The following is a 24,917-nucleotide window of genomic DNA, read 5'->3' as shown; positions in this document are numbered from 1 at the left end:
TCCGGGATTATTGTGTTGAAGGCAGAACTATAATCCACAAAGAGCATCCGGACGTAGCTCTGCTGCTGCTCCAGGTGGTTCAGAGCAGAGTGGAGAGCAACAGTGATGGCGTCCTCTGTGGATCTGTTCGCCCGGTATGCGAACTGGTGGGGGTAGAAGTCTGGAGGGATATGGTCCTTGATGTGCTGGAGAACCAGTCTCTCAAAGCACTTCATGATTACCGGAGTGAGGGCCACTGGTCGGTAATCATTCAGGCTGGTGATTGGAGACTTTTTCGGCACCAGGATTATTGTAGATGACTTCAGGCAGGATGGGATGACTGCCTGAGCCAGGGAGAGGTTGAAGATCCTGGTGAGGGGGGGAACGAGCTGGTGGGCGCACGCCCTGAGCACCTTTCCAGGTACTCCGTCTGGTCCGGCAGCCTTCCTGGGGTTCACAGCCAGGAGCACTCGTCTGACACTGTGCTCCTGTACAGTGAGTGGAGTGGTGCCGGAGCCCGGTGGGGACGGGGGAAGGGCTGGAGCAGATGAGTGTCGCTGGGGGGTTTCGAAACGGGCAAAGAAACAGTTAAGCTCCTCTGCCAGTGTCGCACTCTGATCCGCAGTTGTCACATCGCAGCCTCTGAAGATCGGGATTTCATGAATGCCCCGCCACACCTCCCGTGAGTTATTGCTGGACAGATGGGACTCTATGCACCTCCTGTGGTCGGCCTTTGCTTTTTTAATCCCTCTCTTCAGGTCAGCTCTAGCAGCACTGTACAGTGCCCTGTCCCCTGACCTGAAGGCTGCGTCGTGGGCCCTGAGGAGTGTGCGGACCTGGCTGGTCATCCAGGGTTTGGGGTAAACACGGATGTTTTTTTCCACAGTCACATTCCTGTTGCAGAACTCTATGTAGTCCAGCACCGTTCCTGTGGCTGTCTCCAGCTCCTGTTGTTGGAAGAGGTCCCAGTCTGTGTGTTGGAAGCAGTCCTGAAGTTTGGGAAGTGGATCGTCAGGCCAGGTCATAACAGTCTTTTGTGATGGGCCTGGCCTGGTGTCTGATGGGGGTGTAAGTAGGGGAGAGCAGGAGGGAAAGATGGTCTGACTGTCCAAGCTGGGGGAGGGGTGTAGCTCTGTACGCGTACTTCATGTTGGTATCCACGTGGTCCAGGGTGTTCTTGGCCCTTGTAGAACACTTCACATGCTGGTAGAACTTAGGGAGTACAGTCTCCAGATTGGCCTTATTTAAAAATCCCCTACTATGATATGAACACTGTCGGGGTGGGCCCGCTGCTGTTCGTTGACGGTGTTCAGCAGAAGAGAGAGCGCTGTGTTTACTTTGGTGTCCGGTGGAATATACGCAGCCGTGATGATAACAACAGACAGCTCTCTCGGGAGAAAAAAAGGTTGACATCTAACAGACATGTACTCCACGTCCGGGCAACAGTGCTGTTCAATGATTGTCCCGTTGTTGCACGAGTTCTCATGCACGTAAATACAGAGCCCCCCTCCTCTGCTCTTACCAGAGTCCTTAGTTCTGTCCCGGCGGAGCAGACTGCGGCCGGCTAGCTGCGTGCTTGCATCTGGTATTTCCGGGTGAAGCCAGGTTTCGGTGATAATCATAGCACAACAGTCCCGAACATAGCGGTTTCCAGCGAGTTGTAACTCCAGGTCGTCCATCTTCTGTACGAGGGATCTGGCATTGGAGAGGAACAGGCTCGGTAGAGGTGTCTTGCGGGGTGGTTTCCTAGGCCTGGGCAAGACGCTGGACCTGCGGCCAATCAAGTAGTGGACTTGAAGCCCCTTAGATCCAAACGTAGCAAAGCTTTTCTAACACCATGGCTAAATAACTCTACGCACGCTCTCAGACGCGCGGAGCGAAAGTGGGTGAAGGATAGGCTTCATGTCTCCCTCCAAATCCTGCGGGACTCCGTGTCTGAATACCAGCGAGCCGTAAAAGCATCGAAAACAAAGTATATTTCTACCTTGATCTCCAGTAACAGTCATAAACCCCAAGTTCTTTTTAAAGTTTTAAACTCTCTCATCAACCCCCGTGATGTGTCACCTGTTGTCCCCTCACCTGTCCTCTGTGAAAGTTTCTTAAACTTCCCCATTGACAAAATCTCTGCACTCAAACCATCTGACACCTCCGCTCCTCCTCTCCCTCCCCCTCCCCCGCTTCCCCAGCTTGCTGTTTTTGAGCAGTTTGAGCCTATCTCCCTCTCCTCCCTCTCGGACGCAGTCAAACACCTGCGGCCCACATATTGCCCATCAGATAGCCTTCCCTCTCGCCTTCTCAAAGAAGTCCTTGATTCAGTTGGCCCTACTATTTTATGGTTGATTAACACTTGCCTCTCCTCCGGATATGTCCCGGCTGCTTTTAAGCATGCTGTGGTGCAGCCTTTAATTAAAAAGAAAAATCTTGACAGGTCTGTTCTTTCTAACTTTAGGCCTATCTCTCAGTTACCCTTTCTGTCCAAAATCCTTGAGAGAGTAGTGTATGTCCAGTTACAATCTTTTCTAGCTGCAAATAACATCCACGAGACATTCCAATCTGGTTTCAAAACATCTCACAGCACTGAAACGGCACTCCTGAGGGTGCAAAACGATCTGCTTCTGGCCGCTGACTCTGGTAGTCCTGTGATCCTGATGCTTCTGGACCTCACAGCTGCCTTTGACACAGTGGATTACAGGATTCTACTGTCACGACTGAAGCAGTACGTGGGCATCTCAGGTGTAGCCCTAAGCTGGTTTCAGTCCTACTTAACTGACCGGAGTTTCTCTGTGCAGCTAGGAGACTTTCTCTCCTCGGTGGCCCCCCTTACCTGTGGTGTTCCTCAGGGGTCAATCCTGGGTCCCATACTCTTCCTACTGTACATTCTACCTTTAGGTGAAATCCTGGTCAAGCACAATGTCCCATTCCACTGTTATGCCGATGATGTTCAGATCTATTTACCTCTTAAGGCCACAGGACAGGTCGCACTTCAACCACTGCTTGACTGTCTGACTGACATTAAAGCATGGATGAGTGCTAACTTCCTCAACCTTAATGAGAGCAAGGCCGAGATAATCATCTTCGGCGATACATCTCCAGTCTCGTTTGTCAGTGCTCTAGGTCCTCTGGGTGTAAACATCCGGTCCTCCGTGAGAAATCTCGGTGTGATCTTTGATAGTGCCTTCAAATTCACCAAACAGGTCAGCTCAGTGGTTAGTACCAGCTTTTACCATCTCAGAACCCTAGCAAAGACCAAGGCCTATCTCTCCCAGAGCGACCTGGAGACTGCTATCCACGCCTTCATCACACACCGGCTAGACAACAATAACTCACTGTACGCTGGCATTGATCAGGCATCACTCCGCCGTTTGCAGCTTGTGCAAAACGCGGCTGCCCGTCTCCTCACCAGTACCAAAAAACGCGAGCACATCACCCCAGTGCTGGCCTCACTCCACTGGCTCCCTGTCCGTCACCGCATTGATTTTAAATTACTTTTAATTGTTGTTAAATCCCTAAATGGTCTGGCCCCACAATACTTGACCGAGCTGCTGCATCACCATACCTCGTCTAGAGCCTTGAGGTCAGCTGACCAAATGCTTTTGGCGGTCCCCAGATCCAGGCTAAAGACCAGAGGGGACAGAGCTTTTTCCGTTGCCGCCCCTAAGCTCTGGAACAGCCTTCCCCTCCACATTAGGTCAGCCCGGAGCCTGGGGGTCTTCAAAACCCTCCTTAAGACCTACCTCTTCTCGCTGGCCTTTGACCCGAGCTGAATCCGCCCACTAGGCCACCATTTCTAGTCCCCTCCCCCCCCTCCCACCCTTTCGCTTTAGTTGTATTTTTCAATTTGTCGCACTTTTATTATTATTATTTTTTATTCTGCAAATTTTTTAAACTTTTTATTCCACCCCTTTTACCGTATTGCATTTGCACTATCTTGTTTAGCACACGCATTGTTTATGTTCTTTGTTGTTTTTTTTTTGTTTGCTCCATGCTTTTTTAACCTGTAAAGCACTTTGGTTCAATCTAAAAAGTTGTTGAAAATGTGCTATATAAATAAAGTTGACTTGACTTGACTTGACTTCTGCTTCCTCTCCCTCCTCCGTCTGCGCCGTCTCCCAGACCCGACAACAAACCACGGAGAGCCCGGTGCTCTCGCTATGTCGTCTGGGATGTTGTGCTCGTGTTGAAAGTCGCTCGAAACAGATATCTGGTGCGAGTTCCCGATATCCAAGAGTAACTGGCAGGTGTACCGGGTGTTTGCAGTACAGGTGGTACACAAAAGGAAAAAAAACAAGAAGAAAAGAAGGAGGAAAGAGCACTAAAATGGAGAGCCGTAAGCAGCTGCGTCCGTGCGCGCCGCCATCTTGGTCTTTTTCCTCCTGCATCGTCGAAACACGACCTTCCCAGACATGCGACCCATTCGTGACAATTTTCATACAAACCCCGTTTCCATATGAGTTGGGAAATTGTGTTAGATGTAAATATAAACGGAATACAATGATTTGCAAATCCTTTTCAACCCATATTCAATTGAATGCACTACAAAGACAAGATATTTGATGTTCAAACTCATAAACTTTTTTTTTTTGCAAATAATAATTAACTTAGAGTTTCTTGGCTGCAACACGTGCCAAAGTAGTTGGGAAAGGGCATGTTCACCACTGTGTTACATGGCCTTTCCTTTTAACAACACTCAGTAAACGTTTGGGAATTGAGGAGACACATTTTTTAAGCTTCTCAGGTGGAATTCTTTCCCGTTCTTGCTTGATGTACAGCTTAAGTTGTTCAACAGTCCGGGGGTCTCCGTTGTGGTATTTTAGGCTTCATAATGTGCCACACATTTTCAATGGGAGACAGGTCTGGTCTACAGACAGGCCAGTCTAGTACCCGCACGCTTTTACTATGAAGCCACGTTGATGTAACACGTGGCTTGGCATTGTCTTGCTGAAATAAGCAGGGGCGTCCATGGTAATGTTGCTTGGATGGCAACATATCAGAATAGTTTTATTGCCATTGTTTGAGAACGGGTTCACAAACTAGAAATTTTTCTTGGTGCAATCGTGCAACATAAAACACATATAACACATATTTGGTAATAAAAAGAGCTGTAACTGAGCTATCAGATCTTGTTATAGACTTAGAAGGAACTCAAGGAATTCAAGGAGCTACTGTTAGGAGTTATTGTTCATGTGCCTGATGGCCGAGGGGAAAAAACTGTTCAGGTGGCGGTAGGTGTGGGTCTGGATGGAGCGTAGTCTCCTGCTTGAGGGGAGAGGGGAGAATAGTTTGTGTCCAGGGTGAGAAGAGTCAGCTGTGATCCGACCCACACGCCTCCTGGTCCTGGAGGAGAACAAGTCCTGGAGGGATGGGAGCTTGCAGCCAATCACCTTCTCAGCAGCATGTACGATGCGCTGCAGTCTATGCTTATTCTGGACTGTGACGCCGGGGAACCACACGGTGATGGAGGAGGTCAGGATGGACTCTATGATGGCTGAGTAAAACTGCACCAGCATCTCGGTCGGACCTTAATAATAATAATAATAATAATAATACCTGGGATTTATATAGCGCTTTTCTAAGTACCCAAAGTCGCTTTACATGTAGAACCCATCATTCATTCACACCTGGTGGTGGTAAGCTACTTTCATAGCCACAGCTTGCGCCAACGGCCCCTCCGACCACCACCTATCATTCATCATTCAATTCACCGTAAGTTTCCTCAGCTGCCGCAGGAAGTACATCCTCTGCTGGGCCTTCTTGATGAGGGAGCTGATGGTCCACACTCCCACATATGTTGCTCCAAAACCTGTATGTACCTTTCAGCATTAATGGTGCCTTCACAGATGTGTAAGTTACCCATGTCTTGGGCACTAAAACACCCCCTATACCATTACAGATGCTGGCTTTTAAACTTTGCGCCTATAACAATCCGGATAGTTCTTTTCCTCTTTGGTCCGGAGGACACGACGTCCACAGTTTCCAAAAACAATTTGAAATGTGGACTCGTCAGACCACGAACACTTTTCCATTTTGTATCAGCCCATCTTAGATGAGCTCAGGCCCAGTGAAGCCGACGGCGTTTCTGGGTGTTGTTGATAAACGGTTTTCGCCTTGCATAGGAGAGTTTTAACTTGCACTTACAGACGTAGCGACCAACTGTAGTTACTGACAGTGGGTTTCTGAAGTGTTCCTGAGCCCATGTGGTGATATCCTTTACACACTGATGTCGCTTGTTGATGCAGTACAGCCTGAGGGATCGAAGGTCACGGGCTTAGCTGCTTACGTGCAGTGATTTCTCCAAATTCTCTGAACCCTTTGATGATATTACGGACCGTAGATGGTGAAATCCCTAAATTCCTTGCAATAGTTTGTTGAGAAAGGTTTTTCTTAAACTGTTCAACAATTTGCTCACGCATTTGTTGACAAAATGGTGATCCTCGCCCCATCCTTGTTTGTGAATGACTGAGCATTTCATGGAATCTACTTTTATACACAATCATGACACCCACTTGTTCCCAATTTGCCTGTTCATCTGTGGGATGTTCCTAATAAGTGTTTGATGAGCATTCCTCAATTTTATCAGTATTTATTGCCACCTTTCCCAACTTCTTTGTCACGTGTTGCTGGCATCAAATTCTAAAGTTAATGATTATTTGCAAAAAAAAAAATGTTTATCAGCTTGAACATCAAATATGTTGTCTTTGTAGCATATTCAACTGAATATGGGTTGAAAATGATTTGCAAATCATTGTATTCCGTTTATATTTACATATAACACAATTTCCCAACTCATATGGAAACGGGGTTTGTAGTTAAAGCATAACAAAAACCTGTTAACAACCTTCTAAACAAGTTGTTTAACCAGTATTAAAGCCCTCTGAATATAACATAAGACCAATATCCCCTTTACACTTGTTTTAACCAATGAGGGCATTTTACTTGCTGGTACCGGGAGGATCCTCGAAGCGTCATTGCTTTGTCAAGTCTTCCATCACAGCCACTACAGAATGGGGAAATGCTTTGTCACATTCTGTGTAATTTCTCCAGGGTTAGAACTAGGCTTTGATGTGTGTTGTTGCGCAAAAACATGGTCAACTTGACAGTCGCAGTGAAGATAGTTGTAGAGATTAGCCGCGTCTACTTTCATGTTTACCATAATAATACTATTAAAGGCCTACTGAAATGATTTTTTTTTATTTAAACGGGGATAGCAGATCCATTCTATGTGTCATACTTGATCATTTCGCGATATTGACATATTTTTGCTGAAAGGATTTAGTATAGAACAACGACGATAAAGTTTGCAACTTTTGGTCTCTGATAAAAAAAAGCCTTGCCCCAATCGGAAGTAGCGTGACGTCACAGGAGGAAGGGCTGCTCAGATTTTCCTATTGTTTTCAATGCAGCGAGAGAGATTCGGACCGAGAAAGCGACGATTACGCCATTCATTTGAGCGAGGATGAAAGATTTGTGGATGAGGAACGTGAAAGTGAAGGACTAGCGTGCAGTGCAGGACGTATCTTTTTTCGCTCTGACCTTAACTTAGGTACAAGGTTCATTGGATTCCACACTCTCTCCTTTTGCTATTATGGATCACGGATTTGTATTTTAAACCACCTCGGATACTATATCCTCTTGAAAATGAGAGTCGAGAACGCGAAATGGACATTCACAGTGACTTTTATCTCCACGACAATACATCGTTGAAGCTCTTTAGCTATGGAGCTAACGTGATAGCATCGTGCTTAAATGCAGATAGAAACAAAATAAATAAACCCCTGACTGGAAGGATAGACAGAAAATCAACAATACTATTAAACCATGGACATGTAACTACACGGTTAATGCTTTCCAGGCTGGCGAAGCTTAACAATGCTGTTGCTAACGACGCCATTGAAGCTAACTTAGCAACGGGGCCTCACAGAGCTACGCTAAAAACATTAGCGCTCCACCTACGCCAGCCAACCCTCATCTGCTCATCAACACCCGTGCTCACCTGCGTTCCAGCGATCGACGGAGCAACGAAAGACTTCACCCGATCATAGATGCGGTCGGCGGCCCGGAGACGGAGGAAGTCAAGGTGAGGTCGGCGGCTAGCGCGTCTGCTATCCATCTCAAAGTCCTCCTGGTTGTGTTGCTGTAGTCCGCCGCTAATACACCGATCCCACCTACAACTTTCTTCTTTGCAGTCTTCATTGTTCATTAAACAAATTGCAAAAGATTCACCAACACAGATGTCCAGAATACTGTGGAATTTTGAGATGAAAACAGAGCTTTTTGTATTGGATTCAATGGGGCCGAATACTTCCGTTTCAACGATTGACGTCACGCGCATACGTCATCATACATAAACGTTTTCAACCGGAAGTTTAGCGGGAAATTTAAAATTGCACTTTATAAGTTAACCCGGCCGAATTGGCATGTGTTGCAATGTTAAGATTTCATCATTGATATATAAACTATCAGACTGCGTGGTCGGTAGTAGTGGGTTTCAGTAGGCCTTTAAGTTCCATAATATAATCTATTGGTGTGTCTGCTCCAAGCCAAAGAGGAGCCGCAAAATCTTGATGAAACCATCACATCCAAGCAGGCCAAAAAGCTCCATTATACACACCACGTGTGTATCTGCTCCGAGAAGGAACAACAAAGTCTGCTGGAAAAAGTGACAAAAACTTTTACAACACGTAATGTACAGTATCTCTCCCCTCAAGAGTATTTTGCAGGACAAAAAAAAAAAAAAGAGTATTTTGCTAATTTCTACGAATTAAGCAAGTACATAACATGATTCGGGATGAAAATGCAACTAAAATCAGGGCTCGATTTACTAAGATCCAAACACCACGCGCTAAAATGTGTCGTTGGAAGACCCACTGGAGGCGGACCTGGGGTGGCGTGGTTCAGTTGGTAGAGCGGCTGTGCCAGCAACTTGAGAGTTCCAGGTTTGTTCCCCTCTTCCGTCCTCCTAGTCACTGCCGTTGTGTTCTAGGGCAAGATACTTTAGCCACCTGCTCCCAGTGCCACCCACCCTGGTTTAAATGTAACTTAGATAATGGGTTTTACTATGTAATATGCTTTGAGTCACGAGAGAAAATCGCTATGTAAATATAGTTCACTTCACTTCACTTTAAGAAATAAAATAGCCTATACTAGGAGTGGGCGTGTCGCCACCTCATCACAGGGCCAACACAGATAGACAGACAACATCCACACTCACATTCACACACTAGGGCCAATTTAGTGTTGCCAATCAACCTATCCCCAGGTGCATGTCTTTGGAGGTGGGAAGAAGCAATTATAAAAGGAAATTGTTGAATAAACATTATGCCTAATATTTTTTTTATTTTTGACCATCCCAAATGTTGACACACACACATAGGACGGAGGATTCTCATCTGTCCATCGTCTGTCTGTGCAGCGCGAGCACTGATCGTGCAGCCGCGTATAGAACTGTCAGTTTGCACGTCCTTCTGACACATGCTAAATAAAACACAAAATATTGCTCACAAGAGGATGATGAGTGTTGATAAATCACAATGCCCATCCATCCATTTTTACAGGGGTGCTGGAGCCTATCCCGGCTGCATACGGGCGGAAGGCTGGGTACGCCCTGGACAAGTCGCCACCTCATCACAGGGCCAACACAGATAGACAGACAACATTCACACTCACATTCACACACTAGGACCAATTAGTGTTGCCAATCAACCTGTCCCCAGGTGCATGTCTTTGGAGGTGGGAGGAAGCCAGAGTACTCCAAGGGAACCCACGCAGTCAAGAGGAGAACATGCAAACTCCACATAGAAAGACCCCTAGCCTGGGGATCTAACCCAGGACCTTCTTATTGGGAGGCACACACACTAACCCCTGTCCCACCGTGCTGCCCACATTGCGCATGCTAAATAATTATATTTGCATTTTCTCTTCCCAGTTTTGTAGGCGTTTTGAGGATCAGCATATATTTTGCATATTAATAAGGACAGCGATGCAAAATGAATTGCACATCTTATTCTGTTTACTTAACAGACACAATCCACTTTGCACAAGTTTAGTAGATCAGCTTTGCGTGTGCTATAAGGTTTGGGCATGTTTTACAGTAGTACACGCAAACCTTTAGTAAATCAGGCTCTTACTATCCATCCATTCATTTTGTACCGCTTGTCCCATTCGGGGTAGCGAGGATGCTGAAGCCTATCCTAGTTGCACTCGGGCGGAAAGCGGGGTACACCCTGGACAAGTCGCAGGGCCACACACAAGCATTGCATCTTACATAAACTTCTCTCCAAACTAAAGCATCATGTGTTAGGTTTGATTCAAAGAAAAAGCATATTACGTTATGAACAAAGCAAAGTCCATGCCCACCGCCATACGCAACCGCCTCTATAAGAACCCATGGATTTTGATGGTAAGGGCAATTTTAGATTAAGGAGGTATTGTATATGGGTGAGCAGCAACAAGTGTGTTCAAGAAATGGGAACAAGTTCAGACACAAGCACTGAGACTGTGTTGTGGAGCTTTCAGGACAGCTTCTCTTTCTAAACTACAGCTAAAAATGGGGGAGATGCCATTGCAGTTGAGAAATAAGCAATTGACTATGCAGTACTTGGTTAGTCTCGAAAGTCACTATGAAATGAAACACCCAACAAGAAGGGTGATGTTACTGTGCTGGTAGAGCTTAATGTGATTGTTTTGCATGGAGGAGCAGGGGAATAGCAGAATACATGAGCTTAACACAAATGTAGTTTTCGTTTTCAAGACCTTTAACAGTTACTCCTCCATGGTTGTTCCCTACAGCTTTGGTGGATATTTGGCCTCAGCAAAAGGCCAAAGATCAAGAGCTGAGTTGAAATGTGGCAGTGATGGTTGAAGACCGTTTGAATACAAAATACTATTTGTTTACTCCAATATTCACGGATGGATAGAAAGATCCATCCATCCATCCATCCATTTTCTACCGCTTATTCCCTTCGGGGTCGCGGGGGGCGCTGGAGCCTATCTCAGCTACAATCGGGCGGAAGGCGGGGTACACCCTGGACAAGTCGCCACCTCATCGCAGGGCCAACACAGATAGACAGACAACATTCACACTCACATTCACACACTAGGGCCAATTTTAGTGTTGCCAATCAACTTATCCCCAGGTGCATGTCTTTGGAGGTGGGAGGAAGCCGGAGTACCCGGAGGGAACCCACGCAGTCACGGGGAGAACATGCAAACTCCACACTGAAAGATCCCGAGGCCGGGATTGAACTCACGACTACTCAGGACCCTCGTATTGTGAGGCAGACGCACTAACCCCTCTCCCACCGTGCTGCCCTAGAAAGATCCAATCACAGGAAATACAGGCTTTGCTTTTGTAGTACAGAGGCAGTTAAAGAAAGAACAACGAACCATTTGCAATGTTTACTCTCAAGTTATTGGCAATCCCAGCAGCACTACATTGGGTACAAGAGTCACAGCTAACAAAGGTGGTGGCCTGTTCCGACTCAAGGTAAGTGTGAATCTCTGTTTAAAATTTTAGGCCACAAATCAGATAACATATAGTTAATGACATAGATGAAATACTGTTCAGGCTTGAGAGGGTGAATACTAGCGTATGGTTCCTATGGGTTCCCACTCACACAGGTATAAAGGGCAATGAATTGGCAGATCATCTGGTAAAGCAGACACTAATGCTTGAGCATCAGTAAGACAGAGGCAAAATCATTATTAAGGGAAATTATTTGAAAGAGTGGCAATGACATTAGGACATGAGTACAACAGGAAGACACTTATATGCAACACATAATACAATAGGAGCAGGAAGAACTGTAAGGGGGTACACAAAAGAGGAAGGAATATCACATATTGGATTAGGACAAACCAGACTAAATAGGACATTGCAGTTTATAAGTAAACATCCAACAGGATTATGTGACAGCTGCAATGAGGTAGAGTCGGTGGAATATGCAATCAATCATTGTTGAAAATACAGTAGAGAAAGAAGAAAACTAAAAGGAAGTTAGAAGACATGGACAGAAGCAGTTTACACTTAAGGGGGTATTTAGCAGGAACAACATTTTTTTTTGTGAAGTTTTTACAAGAGACTGGTTTATGGACTATAATTTAGTATGGGAAGGTATGTAGGTTTGTAAGTGGGGCAGAGAGAACTCTGGTTCACACTCCAAAACAGTAGGTGGCGGTAATGCACGTTTAACGTTGAGTGCCCCACCATTAAACAAAAAGCAACAGCAACAAGCAGCAGCAGCAGCGAAGACGCTCTTGCGTACACATGATCCAAAGTGTGGTAATGTGTGTATTGTCCAGAGATCTCTGTATGTGATTTGACCATAGGAGGGACACAAGCAGTGACTTTACCTTGTACTACAAGTCCGCCAGTGAAGATTTCCCCCTCAAAAGCTGCTTGTCGTCAGGCCTTCTCAGACCTCGATCAATTCGCCGGAACATGTGTTGGTTTCGTTTAGAGGCAGAATGAAACTTGTCAGACATCATTTCAATATTCAATCAGTTACATGTCATTGCATGAACAAAAAGATATGTTCTTGTCAAAGGCGAGTGGTTCAAGGGTGCAAAAGCAGTAGCACCCACATAACAAAACCCTCTGAGAATCTTACAATAAATACTGATATTTCCCCTGAAGATCAAACACTTTATAGGTGGTTTAACAGTACTGTAGAAAGGAAAGTGGTCTTTTCAAAAAATGTTAGCAATGCAATGGTATATTCTAGTCAAATTAAAGGCTGCACAATATTGCGCTACATATTTAGCAAGGGCTTGCAAATTATGCCTCTGCCTTTGTTCATATTCATTCAAGAAGTTTGTTAACAATTATCTTAATCTGCAACCAAAAAAAGATGTGGCACAAAAACAAGCAATTTAGATGTTTTTGTGATTGCTAACTAGCTACTCTCACACACAAATGAAATAAGATTCACTGCTATTCATTAATTTCCAAGCCTATGCATCTTAGAGCAGAATGCAGGAGAAGCAAACACGTATGTGGTGTTCTTGTTGCAATGTGTATGAGTGTGAGTGGGTGTACAGCCTGCGATCTCTTTAGGGCAGCGTTCCTGCAGGGTGAACTTCACCGTCTCTCCCCCCCAACATCCTGGCGGATGCTCTTCACTCTGATGTGTGTGTCCCAGCCCACCTGTTCAGGCCTCATTACTGTCATGCCTGTGTTAATAAATATCCAGGTGTAGAGCGCTCCTCTGTGCCTGTACTTCATCACCAAGGAGCACCAGTCTGCTGGGCGCCCCCTCCTCTTTTGCAGCATTGCCGACAGGAACCATGATTACACTGTAAGCACTGTAGTTATTCACCTTCTGCCCAAACTCAGACACCATACTCTATCTTACACCCCACTATGGAGACACACACAAACACACATATAGTGTACATGCACACGTGCTCACACTCATGGAGCGGCCACACTGACAAACAAACAAATATTTGTGCTTTCATTCTTATTATTTTTACCCTCAGTTCACGCCTAGGCAATACTAGTATGTATTTTTATTTTTTACTAAAGGAGCTATCCTCCGATCAATGTGGTCAATTTATACCATACGGAAATGTTACCAACAAACACTTATTTGTGTCCTTTAATGCATGGTTCTATTATGGACAGGGTATTTTTCCAATTAAGACTACAATGACAATACCAAGATGAGGTACAGTAATTAACTAACAACTGTTGTGGTCTACTCTGTCCTGTCATTCTTGGCATTGCTAAAGACAAACAGAAACTGTCCAGGGTATTGGTTTACATTGCATCATGGTGGGCTATATAGTCTTGTAAAACAATTGGGGCAGCCCATGGTGTACAGTAAATCTTCTCCTCCTAAACCGTTGCAAACAAGGTGAAGATTTGGTAAAAAAATATATATATACAGTATATATACAACCCTACTGAGTTGCCAGTGATATTTGTGACGACCGGGTCGCATCGTGATGCAGGGTTTGTTCTCCCAGGAATGCAGACGGGCTTCGGACACAGCGTGCAGGTAGGAAATGATTTATTTAAGGAATAAATCAGACATAACAAAGAAAAACGTGCTCATAGCACTTAAGGCAAAAACTGAATGGGCTAGTGTGGGAGCTAGCAAGCAAAATAGCCTAGTGTGGAAGCAAGCAGGTATAGAGCAGGAAACAAATGTCGTCAACTGTTGCATAAAGCAAATTAGGAAGCCAGACCGAGTGAAGCCAGGGCATAGACTAAATAGCCCTCTGATTAGTGCCCGGGCAACAGGTGCGCGTCCCGAACACTAACCAGAGGCAGGTGACTCTAATCTGCCGTCATGGCAACTGAGACACACAAACTCAAAAGGTGCTGAGAACACAAGAGAACCGAAAACGTAAACAGACTATGATCCGGGCAACGGATCATAACAGATATTATTTTCTTGATAAATACACAAAAAATGTACAGTGGCACAGTTATCAAATCCACACAAAATATAGTCACTTGGAATTTCTCACACAATTAATTGCACTATGTTAGGGGTATCCAACTTTCTTCAGATTTCGAGCCACTTTGAAAAATAGAAAGAAGAGTTTAGTTATTTTATTTATGTGACTGACACGTTGTGCACAGATCTCCTGTCAATGTGATCATTCTCTCTATGCTATTTTGTGATAACGATCTACTCTGTGAGAGACTCGTGTTCTTTACAAAACACCTACTGTAACCTTTGGGTGTTAAGACAAATTAGCACAACATTTGGTATACATATGTAGGGGACTGACAAGCACATCTTTAGCAAGATTGGTAGAGAAACATAGCAAGCACAATGGTTCTACGTGGTGGTGGGACTACAATTTAGGAGCTCAATTGGTTCCACAAGCTTGTAAATGTATAACACTCGTAGCTCAGATTAGAGCTGCCCATTTAAACTAAATAAAGTCAATTTATTGCGTACCTGCCCAAAATAGCACCCCAATTTTAACATGTAACACGCCTTTTAAAAAGCAAAAAATGCTTTTAAAGAAGAAAAATTGTTTGAGGAATATTACAATATAATGTAGTACAAATAAATACAGTAGTTTTATGAAATAATATTGTACAGCATTTACCTTGAGGAACAGACTTCTGGGATGTTTTTTTTTTTGGGCTGCATCCTGTGTAACAATAGGAAAATTTGTTATTGTTGTTTATGTTGCACACATGCGTCTGAGTGAGTGACGGAGCAGAGGTCAGAGTTGCATGGATCTAGTATGTCTGTGTACAAGGGGTAATGCTCAACCATCCAGTTTGTAGAGTCAACAGACAGGAACGACCCATCGACAACTTCTCAATATTATCATGGATAAATGTCCGTTGTTTGACATCTTTGGCTGCATGGACCGAACCGTCCGCAGCACTGACGGTGCTGCGGACTGACGGTGCTGCGGTTGGGCTACCACGTGACATGTTTTTTATGATTTGTTTTTCTGATACGATGGGTCCATTTCTTGTTCTCTGCGCTCTACTTTGCATTCCCTTTCTCTGTTCAAAGAAAAGAAAAGAAAAACACGTAATTCAAATGTATCCTTGGAATTTCAAGCATAACAAAAGCCAATAGGCATTTTATATCTAAAAATGTTAGTAAAGTAGTAAGGGATACCACTGTATTTGCAACTTTTTGTCCTGTGATTATAAAATGGTGAGAATGTCTGTATTAAATGTAATGTCCATATTTTATGACAGTATATGCTGCTCCCTGCATTGTATATATGGTGTCAATGTGAATGAGTCAAAAGGGCCATTGTGAGGGCCCTCATCTCAGCAGCAATGGTGGCCTGGGAATGACGGAGAGAACACAAGCGCTTGACTATAGAGAAGCAATCAGACGCTAAGAGCTTTAATGCACTGCCTTGGGTCCGAGCCACAGGAATTGGGCTTGATAGCCATGTCATTATGAGAGGAGGCCGTCTAGAGGTCTTCAGTGGCCAGGGATTAGAGGAAAAGAGAGGGCGGCAGAACACAGAAGAGCATGGAGAGCGGGTGGCGGGATGATTAGCATCCACCACTTTGGACACAGGCCTTTTCCTAACTCCTTGATTGGTTGTCATTGTCACTTTCTGTACTGCTCTCACGGATTTAACTGCACGTAAGTGTCAAAAAGGCAGGCTTTGACAAGACATTACTTGAGGTCATTGTCATATTGTCTCTAATTGTTTTACACATCAGACAGATCATTATATATAGTGTAGATATGTTTATAATATATACTGTATAGTCACTATAACAAAGACATTGTATTAGTTACTCAAAAAAGTTTTACTGTGATGTATTGACAAATGTTTTTTTTAATTTAATCAAATTATTCAATCAGTGATTGGACAGGAGTACTCTATTCAGGGTTCGAATCGTAGGATGCCGTAGTGGTTTGTGAAGCCCTTTGAAACACTTGTAATTAGGGGCTACATAAATAAACTTTGATGTGATATGACATTCCCCCTCAACCTTATTTCTTCACTTACCAAGATGATATTAACATTTATATGCTTGTAACTTTGTAGGAACAGTTGAGGAAAGGCCTTTTTCTGTTCTTAGTGCACAATGCAAGGCCCGTAAATACATGCTTAGTCGAGTTCAGTGTGGAATAACTTGATATATCCAACTTAAATTCTATCAAAACACCTTTGTGGCAAACTAGAACAGAGATTGTGAACCAGCAGGCCCTCTCTCGGGGTCCATCCAACATCTGACCTATGACGTATGGATGCAAAAGAAATCCCACAAAAACACTGCATCTTATTTCCAGAAGAGTGGAAGCTGTTACAGCAAGGGCTGTCGACGTTTAATGCGATAACGAGTTATGAAAATGTATGAAGAGCTGCTTTTTTAAAATGTATTAACCTACACTCATTCTGTGCGACCCTCAATCCATAGTGTAGTGGAGGGAAAGCAGCTGCGTTCCAGCTGATGTTAAGCCATGAACAGCAAGCAGAAATGGACAGAAAATGTGTATATTGAAAGGCAAGTTTAGCTTCTAAGCCCTGGCGGGCCGCTGTCTCAACAAGACCAAAGTTATTAACATCTACCGTCGCTGTGAGTTACCGCTTCTTAGCTGCTAGTAGCTCGCTAATGCGGAGAGCACTGGAAGGCAGATCACGCTGGAAAGTTCACAACGAACTACAACTAACAAACTTTCAACAGCAATTGCTAAATAGGTTGCAAAAGCTTTCCTTTTGCGACAGATTATTTGTTTTGGAAGACAAAAGGCTGCTGGCAATAGATGCATACTTTCACCATGAAGACTGAGGAGGCACTTCACTCCACATGCTCAACACGCTACTGACGCACTGCAGGTAATTGTAGGTTTGTTTTTCAAGTGAGCTTGTGTCACAAGCGGTGTGTGAGGCAGAATGTTTGTTTTTGCTACAAATAGTGTTTGTCTGTGTGTGTGTGTGCGTGTGTGTTTATCTGTAAGAGTGCTAGTCTCCATTTCTTCTGGAGCTATATAAAGCAAACAAATTGTCCAGTACCATGTTAATAGTACTAAAAACTTGAAAAGTATTGTTTTAAAGTACACTTATAAAAGATTGATATTATGAATTTCTACATGACTGAAGTCGCTTATTAGCTAGTGACTAGACCATGGCATGTATGGCCATATTCTATAGACATAGACAGTCATATCCTTTATCTAAAAAGCCACATTCAGCCGGTCGTAAATTAATGTTGACAACCACCTGTTCTGTTCTTCTGTTCATAAGTAGTGCATGCAGAACCAATACTTTGTCATGTTGTTGATGACCTAAGCTTATTAGCAGTGTTATACCTTTCATATATCTGGTGTATACTGTTGAGAGATGTTTCATGAGGGAAGAGTGCGTGAGTGTGTGCCTTTAAAAGGCGGTGTCGGTTGCCAAGTGAAGCGTGACGTCAGCGAGGGTGCGTTCATTGGCTGTTTAGCTCAGCATTGGTAGCCTGCGGACTAGAAAGAGATTGTTGATGGCAGTTGACAGCTCTGCCCCCCTCTCCACAAAGGAGAGGGGGGCAGAGCAGAAAAAGACGGCAAATCAACTGTCCCAATTCACAGGCCAACTTTGGGTACAGAGTTTATTCATCTACTTTAACATTGTATTGCGGCAAATAGTAAAAATAGAAATTAATCACAACCCCTTATTATTATTATTATTATTATCATTATCATAGCAGTTTAATAAGAAAAAGTTGAAGAATATCAAACTTATATTTTTCGAGGAAAACAATACGCCTGCCCTTACTGCTAAGCCTAATTTTTAACTAAGTTTGAACATTTCACACATCTACAGTAAGACTTCAAGTTTTGTTCATTGTCATTTTTTTCCATACATGCCAGAGTTGGGACCAAGTCATTGTTTTGCAAGTCACAAGTAACTCTCAAGTCTTTGCCCTCAAGTCTCGAGTCAAGTCCCGAGTCAAGACAGGCAAGTACCGAGTCAAGTCCAAAGTCAAGACTGGAAAGTCTCAAGTAAAGTCCCAAATCCTGCATTTTGAGTTTCGAGTCCTTTCAAGTCCTTTTAACCACAGACTAATATATTTACACAGATTGTGTATGCTTTTCAAACGCTGTATTTATTTATTAAAACAAGTGCATTTGAAATTGCAGGAAAAAAATAGTGCTGACATTGCACTTCATAATAGCACTATTAACCAGTCATTTTAAACATTTAACTCATTCCTTTACAGAGTAAACACATTTGAAAAAACAAGTGTAACTGTACTTATTTGCACAAAAGTGTTAACATTGTATTTCCATGGCATATTGCATTGTAACTAGTTCTGCAGCAGTTTCTATCCTGTTCTTACCTTATCTCATTGATCTCATCTCATACTGTATGTGTGTTTATGTGTGCGTACACATGAAAAACATAACAAATACATGAACATAACAATGAACAGAGTTGTACTTTTTAGATGTCAGGGCCCTATGCCATATGTATACATATTCTTAATATAGTATACATTTTAACTGACCTTTATTTGACTATGTTTGTCTTTTTGTAGGTGGCTAAAATATGCGGTGCTGTTGACCGCCGTCTTATGTTACGTTACTGTGTGTGATACATTGACTAACGTAACGTTATGTATGGGTACCTCATGCAACCCTGCTTAAAAAAAATCACTTGACAAAAAGTATGAATAAAGTAGCGAACTGCAGTGGACGCAACAGATTGCGGTGTTTGCAATGACGTTATAACCATATACATCTTATAAGTAGGCGCAGCATTGGCTGCTGTGATGCAAGCAATTTGGCCGCCATCTTGAAGTGGTGATGAAGAGCCGGCGAGCAGCCTAAACTGACAGTTGACAGGTAGAAAACAAAGATGGTGTACAGTGTTTTCCTGCTCAAATGAGCGGACTGTTGAAATTGGAATCGGGGGATTACTTTTCATAAGTAAGATTTAACATTAACGTACTATTGGTTGCAGGGACGCCGAAAAGGGGGGGGGGGGGTAAAGGAGACGGATTCTAGGGGCCCATGATGGAGGGGGGCCCAGAGAGGCCCCTAATGATGATGAAATTATAATACAGGGGGCCCTGTAAAGATTATTTTCATGGGGCCCAAAATCCCTAGCGGCGCCCCTGATTGGTTGTATTTTGTGAAAAGAATATTACCACAGAGTTGAAAAGGAGCAAAGATCTTCAATATTTGTATGTGAAAATCACAAAGAAATCTTTTGGGGGATGATGACCCCCCTACAGGGGTTTGGTTTACAAACTTTCTGCCCCACCTAAAACAAAATTCACCAGCCGCCACTGAATATGATGCATTCTCATTTTAGGCAAAAAAAATAAGACAATGCTTTCTTAACAGTATAATTGTAACTAGGAATAAGTCTTCAAGTAACAATATTCAAATACTAACATTGTTGGGTAAGACAGAATTTAGTTTTATTCTGAATCCAGTGAAACAGATTGGTGGTTTTAGCTCATATAAAGACTTTCAGGTGTTTATGTTTAAGTATTTGGCAGACGCTTTTATCCAAAGCGACATACATAAAAAATACATATAAAACAATCACTGTAAACATTATCATTTAAGGGAAGAATGTAATATAAAATATCAATACAAAGTGTCAAAACAGAATAAACTCTCTGCTGCTGCAGCAACAGAAATACAGTCTATAGGTCCCTAAAATATATAGATATCTAATGTATTCATACATTGTTTATGTAGGATATACGCATGTATATATAACCTAATCATATTGTTTCTTCAACTTAAAAATAGCTGACCATTTTTTCCCCCCTTCTCTGGGATTATATTCCCAGTTTTGATCTCGGACGTCTGGTCACTTATAGCATATAATCAATCAATCAATCAATCAATCAATGTTTATTTATATAGCCATAAATCACAAGTGTCTCAAAGGGCTGTACAAGCCACAACGACATCCTCGGTACAGAGCCCACATACGGGCAAGGAAAACTCACCCCAGTGGGACGTCAATGTGAATGACTATGAGAAACCTTGGAGAGGACCGCATATGTGGGTAATGGATGTCGAGTGGGTCTGACATAATATTGTGAAAGTCCAACACATCAGCGAAAGTCCAGTCCATAATGGGGCCAGCAGGAACCATCCCGAGTGGAGACGGGTCAGCAGCGTAGAGATGTCCCCATCTGATGGACAGGCTAGCGGTCCACCCCGGGTTGGGAGCAAAGTAGAAAAGAAAAGAAAAGAAACGGCAGATCAACTGGTCTAAAAAGGGAGTCTATTTAAAGGCTAGAGTATACAAATGAGTTTTAAGATGAGACTTAAATGCTTCTACTAAGGTAGCATCTCTTACTTTTACCGGGAGGGCATTCCATAGTATTGGAGCCCGAATAGAAAACGCTCTATAGCCCGCAGACTTTTTTTGGGCTCTGGGAATCACTAATAAGCCGGAGTTCTTTGAAAGCAGATTTCTTGTCGGGACATATGGTACAATACAATCGTCAAGATAGGCAGGAGCTTGACCGTGTAGTATTTTATACGTAAGTAGTAAAACTTTAAAGTCGCATCTTAGGTGCACAGGAAGCCAGTGCAAGTGAGCCAGTATAGGCGTAATATGATCAAACTTTCTTGTTTTTGTCAAAAGTGTAGCAGCCGCATTTTGTACCATCTGTAATCTTTTAATGCTAGACATAGGGAGGCCCGAAAATAAAACGTTACAGTAATCGAGACGAGATGTAACGAACGCATGGATAATGATCTCAGCATCGCTTGTGGACAAAATGGAACGAATTTTAGCGATATTACGGAGATGAAAGAAGGCCGTTTTGGTAACACTCTTAATTTGTGACTCAAACGAGAGAGTTGGGTCGAAGATAATACCCAGAATCTTTACCGAGTCGCCTTGTTTAATTGTTTGGTTGTCAAATGTTAAGGTGGTATTATTAAATAGATGTCGGTGTTGAGCAGGACCGATAATCAGCATTTCCGTTTTCTTAGCGTTGAGTTGCAAAAAGTTAGCGGACATCCATTGTTTGATTTCATTAAGACACGCCTCCAGCTGACTACAATCCGGCATGTTGGTCAGCTTTAGGGGCATGTAAGAGGTCGGGCAACATGTGTATTGGTATAGTTAGGAGGAGATGCCTCATTTAGCGCAAAAAAATCGTCTGGTTTGAGCCAGGTCTCGGCGAGACCAACGACGTCAAGTTTGTTGTCTCTAATGATTTCATTAACTAATAACATTTTGGAAGATAATGATCTTATGTTTAAAAAGCCCATATTATAGGTAGTGGGCTGTTTTGAGGATTGTTTGTTGAAATTATCCGAAGTAGCAATATTAATAATGTTGCGTTTATTATGCGTATTGCACTTTAAATAGTTTCGACCATATGTAGGAATTGATACGACGGGGATATTCAGATTGTTTTGCTTGATGTTGCGATAAACTGAACGCATCATAGTTAGCTACCTCAGTACAATGTATGTCTGCCTCTGACACGGTCACAAAAGAAAAAACATTATGTGAGTTGTGTTTTATTCTAAGAGAATTGCTATGTGTGCAGGGATTATCCAGCCTGGCGCCGGCTAGTTGTAGTTTAAATGGCTTCTTACCCGGAGACTCCACGCTTCTTTGGTTAGCTTTTCTCCTTGTTGTTAGCCCCGCTCGGCATCCCCGCTTCTGCTTCCGCTCGCACCGCTTATGTCGTCTCCATTGGCGGTCACCGCTAGCACTTGACTCCGCTGCTACAAAGGCCGCTCGATGTAGCCCACGAAGTATTCCCATGCTAGCGAGGAGGTCCACCGTACATGCATCTTTCAGTCTATAACGACCCGATCCATCCACATCCAGAATTGTCTGTCGGTCATATGTGATCACAGAGTGTTCATGCTTTGAGCCAGCCATGAAATTGACAGAAATGACGGGTGTTTTTTGCCAAATCGCTCTACACTCCCAAGAGCATTAGTGAGCCGCAGCATACCCATGCGACGCCATCTTGTAAGAATATTCTATGACTGTTAAGCAAACTATGAATAATAAAACACGCCAAAACATGTGTCCTTTATCATAGCTACACGTATGACAAAAAAGTGCGTGAAAATCAGTGGTATTCAGTGAGGTAAAATGAATTAAATGCGCTGACAGTTCATTGCTCCTGCCAAATGAATTGCACTGAGTGAAGCGGATCACCACTCCAAGATGGCGGCCCTGCTTCTCGTCATGCGCCAGTAGGCAGTAGCGTTCGATGCTGCGTACCCTTATAATATGTCTATGGTTATAATGTTAGCAGTGAGTTTACAGCCTCACTGATTTAACTACACGGCAAATAAAAGTCACGTTACTTAGCCAATAAACGTTAGCTTACATTCAAAACTTACCCTTCTTTGTGCATCTTCATATGTCCAACGAAGTTGGAAGTTGTTGCGTCTCCGTCTGTAATATTCGAACTTCATGTTTTGCATACGGCAATTCGTTTTTTGTTGACCAAGTCGGAGTTTTTATACCCGTACGAAACCAACTTTGGCATATTTTTTTCTCAGTGGCGCGTCGTTTGACAATTCTTTTTCGTTGGTTTTCCTGAAATTTGATTGGATGAGTGCTTTGGGACGAAAACAACGTAGAACTAATTTGATTGGCTATTGTACCGACACCACACACGCAGCACACACGCTGATAGACAGACAAGTACAAAATGAAAGATACGGAGCGCTTCTGAATAACTTTTTAATCTTTGGGTTTTGGGGAAAGTAGCAAGTCATGTCAAGTCAAAAGGCTCAAGTCCAAGTGAAGTCACAAGTCATCGACGTTAAAGTCTAAGTCGAGTTGAAAGTCTCTTTATATTTTGTCAAGTCGAGTCTAAAGTCATCAAATTCATGACTCGAGTCTGACTCGAGTCCAAGTCATGTGTCCACACCTCTGATACATGCCATACGTAGCCCAGGGAAGAATAGCGATACATCTAACTATTTACTCAATTGCTAAAAAACATCAGTAACGAGATAATGTAAGTGAAGGAAGTTAGTCACCGAGGGATGCGATGGCAGATAGGATAGGACAGACTTCATTCATCCCATGCCAGGTTAAAAAATGTCATCAACATTACGGATAAGAGTCATGTACAGGGCTGTGATTGGTCCTACTGCGGCTGTGCTGTTTGCCACAGTGCAGCTTTGATTAGCGCTTCCATGAAAATGTATGCCCTGTGCTCAAAGAAAACTGGGGGAGTAACTACCTGTCAGGGAATTCACAAACAAGGCTACTTGGAGCATAGGGAACTGTATATTTTAAAGTCTAATACTTATTTCATTTCATTGCAGGGGTGGAGGGTTGGGGAGCTTCTCACCAAATCCCTGCTGATACCCAACCGCACCCTTGCAAAACACCCCAAACACGGAGGAGTTACACCGCTAACCCCCCCCCCCACACCCTCATATAACCCCAACAAATAAGTGTGGGAGAACCTGCAGTCTTGTCACACAACAAAGACTCCCTGACAGATGCTGTGAATACCAAAAATCCCTGCAAAAAACAATGAGATATATAAACTAGTCAGTGCAGGTAAATAAATAAATAATGCACAAGAGGAGCTAATTAAATGTGTTTATTCCTGTTATCATATGCTGCCCTCATTTCCACCACTTGAAGCCATGAATCATTAAGCGGCTGCTAAATTGGTCTCTGGGGCCGTCCCAGTGGCAGGGGGCGGTCAAATCCTGTCTGGCAGTAGGCAGGTATGCGGCGGACGGACGGAAGGCCTGTGCTCCCGTAGTCCTTGGACAGCGGCGTCTGACAGAGGGGAAGCAGGCGTCACGCTGGGAGGTGAGTGGCCGAAGGAGAGCCGCGAGCAGAGCGGCTGACAGGGCCGCCCGTCACGGGGCCGCCTCTGCTTTGATTAATGAGGGCATTTGAAAGACAATTAGCCGGAGCAGATTTGCCTTCAACTACCTTATCAATCAGAACCTGTTTAATTCAATGTGTGGCGCCCTCTGCACCAAAATGAGCGTGTGAGAACTCTGCAGCAAGGCAGGAACAGGCTGCTTGTCCACAGGAGGTACAGTAATGTTGCACACAGAAAAGTATTGTTGTTTTGATTAGTGTTGAACTTGCAAAACTTCTAATAAACCAGGGGTGCCCATTACGTTGATCACAAGCTACCGGTCGATCGCAGAGGGTGTGTCTGTCGATCGCCAGCCAGGCATTAAAAAAAAAAAATCCTAAAAATTAGCGACCATCACTATGACGTCACTTTCGTCACTTGACTGACATTGGACCCGAGGATCTTGAGATGACGCTGGGTGATGTGAGCTCAGTATTAAGAAAAAAAACACTGACAGGAAGGCGAGAAACACTTTATGTCAATAGAATCTCGCACCGCACCTGCTTTCAAAACCCCAGTTCCTGTCTTCACAATAAAAGTGCTGCTCCATCCCGCCTGCGCTAACAAAATAAGAGTCTCAGAAAGATAGCGCACAAGCTAGCGAGCTAGAGTTTGCCGTCAATGTATTTTCTTGAAAAAACGAGTATTGAAGCTAGAC

The sequence above is a fragment of the Entelurus aequoreus genome, linkage group LG02 (assembly GCF_033978785.1).
Source record: "Entelurus aequoreus isolate RoL-2023_Sb linkage group LG02, RoL_Eaeq_v1.1, whole genome shotgun sequence".
Taxonomy (NCBI): Eukaryota; Metazoa; Chordata; class Actinopteri; order Syngnathiformes; family Syngnathidae; genus Entelurus; species Entelurus aequoreus.
This window is presented reverse-complemented; position numbering follows the sequence as displayed.